Raw genomic sequence first — 8,303 nt, forward strand, 5'->3', positions numbered from 1 at the left:
CGTTTTACATTTTCCCTACACTTTTGCAAAACATGTCCAAATTTAAGTTTTCAAATTTTCCTAACGTGTAGATGTAGTAATATAACTACTTCTCGAAGGATTTTATTTTTCAAGTTTTTATCATTTTATTTTGATTTTTTCAAAACTGAAATGGCGATACATGGGGGGGGGGATAGAGTTTGAAAATTGCCCTATAGTGCCGGTTTGTGTGTTCAACCGGGATTATAGGTTAAGACTCTGTAGTGCCGGTTGGTGACACAAACCGGTACTATAGGTTAGACCTTTAGTACCGGTTTGTGTCACAAACCGTCACTAAAGGGGCCCGTGGGGCCCTGGCCTGACGCCAGCCTGCCACCACCCCTTTAGTACCGGTTCGTGGCACGAACCGGTACTAAAGGTTCATTACAAACCGACACTAATGCATAGCCATTCGAACCGGCACTATTGATCACATTAGTGCCGGTTTTTTTACAAACCAGCACTAATGTGTTTCACGTTTGACCCTTTTTCTACTAGTGACATACAAGAGTTGATCAAGAAGAAGCCAACATTCGAGGACGTTGAGGACGAAGAAGAAGATGACACCGTGGGGTATTACGATTCAGACTAATACACATGGCGAAGATGTTGACGCTGCTGCTACAGATGATGATTACATTGCTTTTGTCGTATTTGCCTGTCAGAAGACGTTTTTATCTACTATGTGAAATTGTGTTTGCTATGACAACTGAAACCTGATGAACATGTTCTTTAGTATTATGCTGTGAGAACATCACTTGTTATGTATGCTGATTTGTGTTTGGTGATTGTATGACAACTAAAACATGATGACATTGTTGTTTAGTTGTACTCATATTTGGCTGTAAAACTTGAATTTGATGACATAGTTTGCTGTTGGACTGTTGGATTGTGCCAACATTGACTGTTGGATTGACATTCAACGTCTGTCGCGTTTCTTCAGTCTCTTCTTCCTCGAGCCGCCAAAGCAAAACCAGCGCCGGCGGGACTGATGAGGGTATGTACCTAGGGTAGGGTCATGGACCTGTCCTAACTGCCCTACCCGAGGACATATCTAGAAGAAATCAGCTTTCAATCGACTTGAAGGTGTTCCACTCGACAGACTCGAAGACACTCGACCAAGAAGCAATCACTCGACCAAGATCCACCCACTCGACGGCTAGGAGACCTAAAGTCACTCCGCACGCTAACGGTCGGTCATTAAATAGCTTTTATGGTCATCATAGCACTTTATTACCAGCATTACCAGCAACGCCCCGCCTTAATGTACATTGAACCCTTTGCAACGTGGGCTAGCCGGGGTCGTGGCGCACTCTATATAAGCCACCCCCCTCCTCCGAGACAAGGGTTCGCACCTCTGTAACTCATACTCACATAATCCAGTCGACCGCCTCCGGGCTCCGAGACGTAGGGCTATTACTTCCTCCGAGAAGGGCCTAAACTCGTAAACCTTGCATGCTTACAACTTCTCCATAGCTAAGATCTTGCCTCTCCATACTTACCCCCCTACACTACTGTCAAACTTAGAACCATGACAGTTGGCGCCCACCTTGGGGCAGGTGTTTTAGCGTTTGTTGGAGGAGTTGCGACCTTTTCCGACCCGAATCATCATGGTTTTCGGCGGAGTTTCGGTGGAGGGCCACGAGATCCGTCTCGGCACGCTCACGTTCATCGTCGACGACTCTGCTTGGCTCTAGGAGGCTCCGCTCGACGTGGACGCACTCCCTGCTCGCGGGGCAACGCACTTTAGCGCGTGCGTCCGTGGCGTTCTCCTGCGGCAACCGTCGACCCCCTACCGTTCGGCTCTTGTGTTGTCCTTCCTCCCCGTTTCCCACCGGCGCAAGCGCTCCGGTCGGTCGAGACTTCAGCGGTGGGTGAGGCACGCGGTGGCACGTTAGTCAGCCACCCCCCAAGTCGCGGCGATCGAGCCCGACGAATCCCTCTACGGCCTGTTCGACTGGCTCCGCATAGACCGCATCCGAGTGCGACAGCAGCGATCCGGTGGCAGAGGTTCTGATGGTCGATGGACTGCCCAGTCCTCCCGGTTTTCCCCGCACCGACGGAGGCGCGGGTGGAGGCGACCCGTCGCGTCTCCATGAGGAGTATCTTCCCGATCCTCTCATGTCGCTTCAGAGAGAACTTCGCCGCCGGAACGTAGATGCACTGCACACTCCTATCATTGGAGAAACCCCCGAGGCTCGCGCCTTGGAGGACGCGCGCCTGGCAAACTTTGCCGAGCGCACTCGACTGGAGAACCTCCAGCTAGCACTCGACGAGCGTGCGCGACAACGGGTTCCCGAATCCAGTCGACGTCAGCTCTTCCCGCCCCCGCAGGTATATCGAACTCCGATTCAGAATTTAGCAGCTGCGGCCCATATAGCGGAGTCGATTCAGCCTTCCCAGTCGGAGGCTGGCAGAGGCTTGCTGCAGATCAGAGCGTTACTCCGGGCAGCAGGAGATCAGAATTCTGCTGTTTCTCAGTCGCGGAACAGGATTCACAGCAGATCCGTTGCCGTGGACATAGTCCAGTCGGCTCACAGCCCGAGATCGCCCCCAAGGCGTGAGGGACGTGGAGACCGGCGTGACCAGTATGGGAACCATGAGCAGTATGATCACTTAGTCGATTGTGAGAGTCGACGTCGAGTGCCCACGCCTCCCCCGAGGAGCGGGTCGTATGTGCCTCGCCAGCAGGATGACAGGTGCCCTCATAGTGGTGGGCGAAGAATTCCAGTCGACCCCAGAGGGCCAGGCTTTGACGCGAGATCCATTCTCGTCCAGGGTTTGGTCGACAGGAACAGGGCTCACCGAGAAGGTTACGACAGAGATGCACCTACCAGCAGCAGAGTACATGTTTCGGGGCCAGAGTGCTTTAGTAGAGCCATCATGGCCGTTGTGATTCGTCCCAACTTCAGGTTGGCGACTGGAGTCAGTAAGTTCACTGGCGAGTCCAAGCCCGATACTTGGCTTGAGGACTACCGAGTGGCCGTCCAGATTGGCGACGGGAATGATGAAGTGGCCTTGAAGCACCTGCCACTCATGTTGGAGGGCTCGGCCAGAGCGTGGCTTAACCAATTAGCACCTAGCAGCATTTACACTTGGGAAGATCTCTCCCGAGTGTTCGTCACCACATTTGAAGGCACATGCAAGTGACCAGCAGGGCTGACGGAACTGCGGTCTTGCGTGCAGAAGCCAAATGAAACTTTGAGGGATTACATCCAGAGGTGGATCACGTTACACCACTCGGTGGAGAATGTGCCTGACCACCAAGTAGTTTGTGCCTTCAAGGAAGGCATCAAGTACAGAGAACTAAATTTGAAATTCGGTCGAACCGGAGATATGTCCCTGAATCGGATGATGGAGATTGCCACCAAGTACGCTAATGGTGAAGATGAGGATCGACTCAGGAGTGGCAAGCTCAAGTCAGTCGCCCAAGAAACCGGAGGCAATTCCAATCGGAAACAGAAGCGGAAAGCCGAGCCAGCGGCTCCCGGGGAAGCCTTCGCTTTAACCCAAGGAAAGTTTAAAGGGAAACCTAAAGGGCCTTGGAACCCCAAAAAGGTTAAAGACCAAGACGGAAATGATGTGTTGGACTTGCCATGTCTCGTCCACACAAAGAAAGATGAAGAGGGTAATTTCATTTACCTGAAACATACCACTCGACAGTGTCGACTCTTGATCCAACAGTTCTAGGGCAAGCAGCCCAAAGGTAAGGAAAAGGAGTCGGACAAGGTCGAGGACAAAGAGGACAGTGACGACGGATACCCTCAAGTCAATTCCACCCTGATGATTTTTGCTGATGTTGAGAGCAAAAGTTGACTGAAAATCATCAACCGAGAGGTGAATATGGTTGCTCCGGCGACACCAAGTTATTTGAAATGGTCCCAGACTGCCATCATGTTCGACCAGTCCGATCACCCAAAGCATATTGCCACCCTGGGAGGCAAGCTCTGGTGGTCGACCCAGTAGTTGAAGGCACTCGACTGACCAAAGTCTTGATGGATGGTGGTAGTGGTTTGAACATATTGTATGCTGAGACGTTGAAAGGGATGGGCATTCCGATGTCCAGACTAAGTGCCAGCAACATGAGTTTCCATGGAGTCATTCCTGGGAAGAAGGCTGAATCACTCGGCCAGATTGCTCTTGATGTGGTTTTCGGTGATTCCAAGAATTACCGCAAAGAGAAGTTGACATTTGAAGTTGTAGACTTCCAGAGTGCCTACCACGCTATTTTGGGCAGGCCGGCTTATGCACGCTTCATGGCCCGACCGTGTTATGTGTATCTCAAATTGAAGATGCCTGGCCCCAAAGGTGTGATCACTATTACGGGCAATCGGAAGAATGTTTTCAAAAAGGTTCGAAGATCGCCGATGCTCAGATGGCAGTGGTGGAGTTGCAGGAATACCAGAAGACTGCAGACCCGAGTGATTTGTTGCGAGCCAAGAAGCCCGCTACGGAGTCAGCTTTTCAGTCGACTGGCGATACAAAGACAGCTCATATCCACCCGACCGACCCCAGCGCTGCTCCAACTCATATCTCGACAACACTCGACTCCAAATAGGAAGAAGTGCTCATCCAGTTCCTTCGTGAGAACTGGGACATTTTCGCATGGAAGCCCTCTGACATGCCGGGTGTTCCCAGGGAGCTGGCTGAGCACCGCCTAAGAGTCGACTTAAAAGTAAAACCTGTCAAGGAACATCTCCGACGGTCCGCCGTCCAGAAAAGAAAAGCCATTGGCGAAGAGGTGGCTCGGCTCTTAGTGGCGGAGTTCATCCGAGAAATCTACCACTCCGAGTGGCTCGCCAATGTTGTCATGGTCCCCAAGAAGGACAAGTCACTGCGCATGTGCATTGACTTTAAACATATCAATCGGGCCTGTCCGAAAGATCATTTTCCTCTCCCCCGCATCGACCAGATAGTCGACTCGACTGCGGGATGTGAGCGACTGTCTTTTTTAGATGCCTATTCCGGGTACCATCAGATCCGTCTGTATGGGCTTGACGAAATCAAAACAGCTTTCATCACTCCATTCGGGTGCTTCTGTTATGTTACCATGCCATTCGGCCTCAAGAATGCCGGAGCCACATTCATGAGGATGATTCAGAAGTGTTTGCTCACCCAAATCAGTCGGAATGTGGAGGCGTACATGGATGATATTGTGGTCAAGTCACGGAAGGGTTCCGACCTGCTGACTGGCCTTGCTGAAACCTTTGCCAACCTCAGAAGGTTTGGTATCAAGCTTAATCCATCAAAATGCACATTCGGGGTTCCTGGCGGAAAGTTACTCGGTTTTCTCGTTTCCGAACGGGGAATCGACGCCAATCCAGAAAAAGTCGGTACTATACTCCGAACGAAAAGTCCTGTGCGAGTGCACGATGTTCATAAGCTTACTGGTTGCTTGGCCGCCCTAAGTCGATTCATATCTCGTCTCGGTGAAAAGGCATTGCCTCTTTACCGATTGATGAAGAATTCTGACAAGTTCGAGTGGACTCCTGAAGCTGACGCAGCGTTTGCAGAGCTCAAAGCTCTGCTCTCCACCCAGCCGGTGCTTGCTGCCCCAATCAGCAAGGAGCCTTTGCTGCTTTACATTGCAGCCACAGGACAAGTCGTCAGTACGGTACTTACGGTCGAGCGGGAAGAAGAAGGGAAAACCTTCAAAGTTCAGCACTGAGTGTATTATATTTCTGAAGTCTTGACCCCATCGAAGCAAAGATATCCTGATTATCAGAAGCTCGTATATGGGATTTACATGACCACAAAGAAAGTTGCCCACTACTTCTCTGATCATTCCATTACAGCTGTCAGCGATGCTCCGTTGTCAGAGATCTTGCATAACAGGGACGCAACTGGTCGAGTGGCAAAATGGGCGATTGAACTTCTTCCTCTAGATATCAAGTTTGAGGCAAAGAAAGCTATCAAGTCCCAGGCAATCGCGGATTTCGTCGCCGAGTGGATTGAACAGCAACTGCTGACTCAAGTTCACTCGGAGCATTGGACCATGTTCTTTGACGGTTCCAAGATGCTAAATGGTTCCGGCGCCGAAGTGGTGTTGGTCTCCCCCAGAGGAGATAAACTCGGATATGTTCTTCAAATCCACTTTGATTCCTCTAACAATGAGGCAGAATACGAAGCACTTTTATATGGGTTGCGCATGGCCATTTCACTCGGCGTACGTCGCCTCATGGTCTATGGCGACTCAGATTTGGTGGTCAATCAAGTGATGAAGGAATGGGACGTCAGAAGTCCAGCCATGACAGGTTATTGCAATGCAGTGAGAAAGCTGGAGAAGAAATTCGAGGGGTTAGAGCTTCATCACATACCCCGACTGAAAAATCAAGCAGCTGATGATCTGTGAAAAATAGGTTCCAAAAGAGAAGCCATTCCCAGCAATGTGTTTTTGGAACACATCCACACACCATCAGTCCAGGAGGATCCCTTCACTGAAGAGGCCCCGCAGCCAAAAAGTGCCATGGATCCGACTGAAGTTGAAGTTCCAGCTGTGGTCGACCTGATCATGGAAGTCTTGGTTATCACTCCCCGTCTGGACAGAACCGTACATCATGTACATCCTAAGGAAAGAACTCCCAGAAGACGGAGAAGAGGCTCGACAGATCGTCCGTCGATCCAAGGCCTTTACAGTCATAAAGGGACAATTATATAGAGAAAGCACGACTGGGGTCGGCCAGAAGTGTATCACATAAGAAGAAGGTCAGATGATCCTTAACGATATCCACTCAGGGACCTGTGGTCATCATGCGTCCTCTCGGACCATTGTGGCTAAAGCATACCGAGCGGGGTTCTACTGTCCAAGAGCCAATGAGATGGCCAAAGAGATAGTCGACAAATGTGAAGGATGTCAGTATTACTCCAATATGCCGCACAAGCCCGCGTCAGCCCTGAAAACCATTCCACTCGTCTGGCCTTTCGCTGTTTGGGGGTTGGACATGGTTGGACCACTAAGAACAGGCAGGAGCGGCTTCACTCATGTGCTGGTAGCAGTCGACAAGTTCACCAAATGGATTGAAGTGAAGCCTATCAAGAATCTTGATGCTTGCACCGCTATCAGTTTCATTAGAGAGTTGATATTCAGATATGGAGTTCCGCACAGCATCATCATCGACAACGGGTCAAACTTCGATTCCGACAAATTCAGGGCCTTTTGCGCCTCTCAGGGCACTCGGGTCGACTATGCTTCGGTCGCTCATCCCCATTCGAATGGGCAAGCAGAAAGGGCAAACGGCCTAATTCTCAAAGGACTGAAACCCCGATTGATGCGTGATCTCAAGCACGAAGCAGGTGCATGGGTCGACGAGCTTCCATGAGTCCTCTGGGGATTGAGGACAACCCCGAATCGATCGACCGGAAGAACCCCATTCTTTCTGGTCTACGGAGCCGAGGCAGTCTTACCGAGTGACCTGCTTCACAATGCTCCCAGAGTCGAGCTCTACTCAGAAGATGAAGCAGAACAAGCCCGGCAGGACGCAGTCGACCACCTAGAAGAAGAAAGAGAAATGGCCTTGATTCGATCGACCATCTATCAGCAAGACTTGCATCGATTCCATGCCAGAAACGTGAAGAGCCGAGCCTTCCAAGAAGGAGACTTAGTCCTCCGAGTGGATCAGCAGAAGCCACACAAGCTCGCTCCTACTTCGGAAGGCCCCTTCATAGTCACCAGAGTCCTCCACAATGGAGCATACCACCTCTACAATGTCGATCGCCAGATTGATGAGCCATGAGCCTGGAATGCAGAGCTATTCCGCCCCTTTTATACTTGAATTCTCACTCGGATGAGATGTAATAAGAAAAACTCCTGTAGTTTATTTATCAAAGACAAGAGCGTTATAATTTTCCCAGTGATTATTATTGTTGTTGTTTGCGTAAGAAATCCCCCAGTGGGTGGCTTAGCTGCGAATCCGCTTCGCCTAAGTTGGTAAAAATAGTTTCCTACCGAGTGGCGAGCCAGCCTCCCACTCGGGAGCTTAGCTGCGAATCTGTTTCGCCTATGTTTGAAAAAATCCTATCGAGCAAAGAGCAATCCTCCCACTCGGGGGCTTAGCAGCAGTCCAGTACTCGCCTAAGTTCTCTCACTTAGAGACTTAGCTGCAGTCTGGCACTCGCCTAAGTTCGAAAAAATCCTACCGAGTGGAGAGCAATCCTCCCACTAGGGGGCTTAGCTGCTGTCCAGTACTCGCCTAAGTTCTCTCACTTGGAGACTTAGCTGCAGTCCGGCACTCGCCTAAGTTTGAAAAAATCCTACCGAGTGGAGAGCAATCCTCCCACTCGGGAGC

Source organism: Triticum aestivum, chromosome 7A (assembly GCF_018294505.1).
Source record: "Triticum aestivum cultivar Chinese Spring chromosome 7A, IWGSC CS RefSeq v2.1, whole genome shotgun sequence".
Classification (NCBI taxonomy): Eukaryota; Viridiplantae; Streptophyta; class Magnoliopsida; order Poales; family Poaceae; genus Triticum; species Triticum aestivum.